The sequence below is a fragment of the Podarcis melisellensis genome (assembly GCF_964234715.1).
Source record: "Podarcis melisellensis genome assembly, chromosome: 18".
In the NCBI taxonomy this organism is placed as follows: domain Eukaryota; kingdom Metazoa; phylum Chordata; class Lepidosauria; order Squamata; family Lacertidae; genus Podarcis; species Podarcis melisellensis.
In genome coordinates this window covers 5,931,812-5,937,811 of record NC_138536.1, presented here as the reverse complement: position 1 = coordinate 5,937,811, position 6,000 = coordinate 5,931,812, and positions in this window count along the sequence as shown.

Here is a 6,000-nt window from a genome sequence, read left to right as displayed (position 1 = left end):
AGTCACTGATATCTTAAGGACACAGAATGAGTATTTTAAATTGTAAAACAGACAATTTAATAAAAATTATATAAAATAAAAGTTGCACCCAGGATATAATGCAGTAGAAAAGGCTTGCGTAAAAACACTGGCGAGGATGGGAAATCAACTTATGAAACAATGTTTTGAACAACGATTTGAAGGCGACTGCGAAAATGTTTGAAAAAATTAATTTAAAAATTATGTATAAAATTTGCACCCAGAATAGTTGCCTTTAATCAGCAACCGTTTCCCAGCTTGAAATGACAGCAGTTATGGCACTGACAACTTTTTAATACCCACTTCCTCTTTGCAGTCAAGAGTCATCACATCCTTGGCTTGTCTGTTGCTTTTGATTTTATTTGCAACGACATTATTATTAAAACACGACAAAACAAAATCAGTCCACTTAGCACTGATTTCAGTAACGCAGCCCACAAGCAAAATGAAAAATCAAGTCACAGGGTAAGTTATGCAAATGGGCAGAAATGAAACGGAAAACCTCCCAGTTTCAGAATAGAAAAGTAATACTAATTTGAAGAATTTCTCAAGCACTTCTGGGGAGGGGAGTGGGAGGAAGGAGGAGAAGAGTCCTCAGTAGTTCAGAGGGTCCTGACACAAAATTGCAAAACTGACTGCAGGGGGGAAAACCTTTGTTGTGGTTCGAGGACCCGATCCCCGCTTTGTGGAATGAAGACACACGGACACAGTGTATAAGGTTAATAGGCAAGAAAAGGCCACAACTTTTGGTGGAATGAAATCATTTGGCTTTAGTAGAAATGATATTAGGAGTTACGTATAAATAAGTTTTAAGTTCTAGGATTTAAGGTGTTTTATCGTAAGATAAGGTTAAAATAAATTAAGGTAAATTGAATGACAGAATATCGTGAAAGATGAAAAGGATTTGCTGAGTTAATTGATAGGTTAGACTGTTAAGATAAATTATCCAATAAAAACTGAGAAAGATGGAAAGAATTTGCTGAAACAAATAATTAAACTAGAATACAAAAAGGGAGGTGTGAGGAGGTCGATGAAACAAGTAAATGAAAGACAAAGAGATGGAATATTGGGTGTGTGTTTTATTTATTTATTTTTTATTGTTATTGCTGTATTTTTCTTTCTATTTTTCTTTTTCTTTCTATTTTTTATATATTGCAATGTATGTGTTGTTAATTTTTTTTTGCTGTTTGTTTTTTTTTCTTTTTTCTGTAATCTCTAAACTCTTAATAAATATCATTTAAAAAAAGGAAAGAAAAGGCCACAAATTTATTGATTACAGCACTTGAGAAGGTATTGGCTTAGGCATGGGAACACAACAGATTGACTCCACCCACTCGGAGAGGGGTGAGCCAAAAGGGGGGTTATTTACCAGTAGGTGGAGTCTGTTGATGCTAATCCAACTATAGGCTCTCCCCTGATGACACCGAGGGTCGTGCCATGCCCCCCCCCCCGGCCACACAGGCATCGGACAGGATCCACGACCGCCAAATTCCTTTAACGGAATAACCCAAATTTGAAGGGGTAGACCATGGCCACACCTAGCCCTTCCACACACCAACAACACATTCCAATGCCTAACTGCCAAATACCACGAAGGTTGTGACGATTACTACGAGGTAGGCGGAAAAACCAAAAGGCCTAATGCCAGTTGGAAAAATTCCTACCAGGCCCCCTGGGCAACCAACCAAAGGTCCATAGCAAGGTCAAGCGAAAAGCTTAGCCCTAAGGGAGTGGTCGGTGGGTAACTCGCGACAAGAAGCTGAAAAGTGAGGCGGTTGGAAATGTAAAGAGAATGAAGGTACATTCTTTCACCTTTGGTGGACGTGCCCAAGGATTAAGGCTTTCTGGGAGATGATCTATAATGAAATGAAAAAGGTATTTAAATATACCTTTCTGAAGAAACCAGAGGCCTTTCTCCTGGGCATGATCGGCCAATTGGTGCCAAAGAAGGATATAACTTTCTTTATGTATGCCACAACAGCAGCAAGAATACTCATCGCAAAGTATTGGAAGACACAAGATCTACCCACCCGGGAAGAATGGCAGATGAAAGTGATAGACTATATGGAACTGGCGGAAATGACTGGCAGAATCCGGGACCAGGGAGAAGAGTTGGTGGAAGAAGATTGGAAGAAATTTAAAGACTATTTGCAGAAACATTGTAAAATTAATGAATGTTAAAATGATGTCGGATTGAAATGAAGCGGTTTTAGCAACAAGGTTAAAAAGAATATGTAAAAATGGATTGATAACAGATGAAAATATAAAGCTATAATATGTTAAGATATAGAATTAAGATAAAAACAAAGAGGGAAAGGATTTGCTGAATTAACCATGCGAACTGGAATACAAAAAGGGAGGTGTGAGGAGGTCAGGGAAACAAGTAAATGAAATATAAGATATGAAAAGATTGATTTGTTTTTTAATCGGTTTCTATATATTTTTTCTATTGTATTTTGTATTTTTTCTCTGTATTTTTGTACTTTTTTATTCTTCCTTTTTCTTCTTTTTTATTCTGTAACTTCTTTCTTTTTGTAAAACTTTAATACATATTTTTTTTAAAAAAAAAAAGAAAAGTGAGGCGGAATGGCTGGCGGAGCGGTATCTTAAACCGCAAACCACAGCCCTCCAAGCCGCCCGGTTGAGCGCTTACCTGTGGGCGTGGTGCGCCCCGCCCACAACACCTCCCCTCCAGGAGGAGAATCTTTGCTGCAGAAAATGCATTGAAAGGCTCATTCTTTAACTACTTAGAGCAGGCAGGTCCAAAATCTGTTTCGGGGGCCTAATTCGGCCCGCCGGTCAGTTTAATCCGGACCCTGTGCCAGTTTATTTCCTGGGGTAAAATCCTAAAAAAAAAAACCTCAACAGCTTCAAGCCTAATAAAAGATCAACAAATTGTTGTAAGAGAGTCAGGTTCAGGGAGGGGAATAAAGGAAAATGACCCTACCAATATCAGAATTATAGTAGTGATGTATGGAAGTGAGAGCTGGACCATAAAGAAGGCTGATCGCCGAAGAATTGGTGCTTTTGAATTCTGGTGCTGGAGGAGACTCTTGAGAGTCCCATGGACTGCAAGAAGATCCAACCTCTCCATTCGGAAGGAAATCAGCCCTGAGTGCTCACTGGAAGGGCAGATCCTGAAGCTGAGGGTCCAAGACTTTGGCCACCTCATGAGAAGAGAAGACTCCCTGGGAAAGACCCTGATGTTGGGAAAGATGGAGGGCGCAAGGAGAAGGGGACAACAGAGGATGAGATGGTTGGATGGTGTTCTTGAAGCTACCAGCATGAGTTTGACCAAACTGGGGGAGGCAGTGGAAAACAGGAGTGCCTGGCGTGCTCTGGTCCAGGGGGTCACCAAGAGTCGGACACGACTAAACGACTAAACAACAACAGAATTGGAAGGGACCTCAGATGGAGGGCGCAAGGAGAAGGGGACAACAGAGGACGAGATGGTTGGATAGTGTCTTCGAGGCTACAAACATGAGTCTGACCAAACTGCGGGAGGTCACGAAGAGTCGGAAACGACTAAACGACTAAACAACAACACCTTTAAAACCCCACAAGAAAATGAACTGGGGAGAATGCATCGTTTGAGAATAAATCATTTTGCTGTGTCTTTTTACCTTTGCTATCACTGAAATGTATAAGAATGTATGCTATGTCTTTTTCATGTATCGTTGAATGTATCATTTTACTGTGTCTTCCTTACCTTTTGCTATCATTGAGATACCATATGAATGTATCACTGGAATGTATAAAAGTGTATCTGAATGTATCCTTACTGAAACGTATCCATGAATGTACCTTTAGTTGTTTAGTCGCTTAGTCGTGTCCGACTCTTTGTGACCCCATGGGCCAGAGCACGCCAGGCACTCCTGTCTTCCACTGTCTCCCGCAGTTTGGTCAAACATGCTAGTAGCTTCGAGACATCACCCTGCCAACAAAGGTCTGTACAGTTAAAGCTATGGCTTTCCCAGTAGTGATGTATGGAAGTGAGAGCTGGACCATAAAGAAGGCTGATCGCTGAAGAATGGATGCTTTTGAATTCTGGTGCTGGAGGAGACTCTTGAGAGTCCCATGAACTGCAAGAAGATCCAACCTCTCCATTCTGAAGGAACTCAGCCCTGAGTGCTCACTGGAAGGACAGATCCTGAAGCTGAGGCTCCAAGACTTTGGCCACCTCAGGAGAAGAGAAGACTCCCTGGAAAAGACCCTGATGTTGGGAAAGATGTAGGGCACAAGGAGAAGGGGACGACAGAGGACGAGATGGTGGGACAGTGTTCTCAAAGCTACGAACATGAGTTTGACCAAACTGCGGGAGGCAGTGGAAGACAGGAGGGCCTGGCATGCTCTTGTCCAGGGGGTCATGAAGAGGCGGACACGACTAAACGACTAAACAACAACAAAGTGGAGTGTTAACAGATTGGTTACAGTATCCCCAATTAAATTATGTTTTTAAGGTAGATAAAAGAAGAGGTTTTGATACATTGAGATAGGGGTTTCAAATCGATCTGTTGGGAAAATAATGTGGAAGTGCTATCAAAAATGTACAAATTACTTTTCGAATGGTATACAAAAGACGAAGAAGTCCAGGCAGTGATGATACCCTGGGCTGGAGATTTGGTGTATGCCACACTATGCCACACTTTCTCCAAGGTATCTGAAGACGTGTGCATGCACACGAAAGCTTATACCCAGAACAAACTTAGTTGGTCTCAAAGGTGCTACTGGACAATTTTTAAATTTATTTATTTCGACTGCGTCAGACCAGCACGGCTACCCACCAGAACCTGGTTGATGGTTAAGCATTGGGACTCCTCCTGAAGCTAATGTGTTGGGTGTGGCGGATGGCTTCAAAAGCCAGGGCTTTGTGCCGCCACCACCCCATTGTCCACAATGCCCCATTGTTGTGTCTCCTCCCCATTAAGCCTGATTAGATCTCCACCACAATCAGTCCTGAATTACTCCACTTTATTTTTTTTTAAAAAAAATGATATTTATTGAAGTTTCAAAAAGGGTTACAAAAAGGTAGAAAAAAGAGGCAAGCAAAAAGAAAATACAAAATACAGAAAAAATAAAGACAATTAAAAAAACAAATCCATCTTTCTATAATTTATCCTTCATTTACTTATTTCCCTGACCTCCCCACACCTCCTTTTTTTGTATTCCAGTTCAGTTGGTAAATCCAGCAAATCCTTTCCCTCTTCATTTTTATCTTAATCCTTTATCGTAATATATTATAACTTTACTTTCTCGCCTATTAACAATCCGTTTTCACATTAGCATTACTGCTAAAAACCACTTAATTTCATTCCAACAACATTCTAACATTCTTTAATTTTACAATATTTCTGTAAGTAGTATTTAAATTTCTTGTCGACAGGGGGCAGGCAGGTCCTGAATGGGGTGACTGTGCCCCTGAAGGACCAGGTGTGCAGCCTGGGAGTCACTTTGGAGTCACAGCTGTCCATGGAGGCGCAGGTCAGTTCTGTGCCCAGGGCGGCTGTCTACCAGCTCCATCTGGCATGCAGAATGAGACCCTCCCTGCCCACAGACTGTCTCGCCAGAGTGGTGCATGCTCTGTTTATCTCCCACTTGGACTACTGCAATGCGCTCTACGTGGGGCTGCCTTTGAAGGTGACCCAGAAACTGCAACTCATTCAGAATGTGGCAGCTAAACTGGTGACTAGGAGTGGCCGCTGGGACCACATAACACCAGTCCCAGGACGTTTCTGAGCACAATTCAAAGTGTAGGTGCTGACCTTTGAAGCCTTAAACGGCCTCAGCCCAGTAGACCTGAAGAAGCGTCTCCCCATTGTCCAGTAAAGCTACAGGGAACCAGGCAGAGGGCCTTCTCAGTAGTGGCACCCGCCCTGTGGAACACCCTCCCATCAAGGAGATGAGTAACTATGCAACCTTTATAAGACATCTAAAGTAAGGTAAACGGCGTTTCCGTGCACTGCTCTGGTTCGCCAGAAGCGG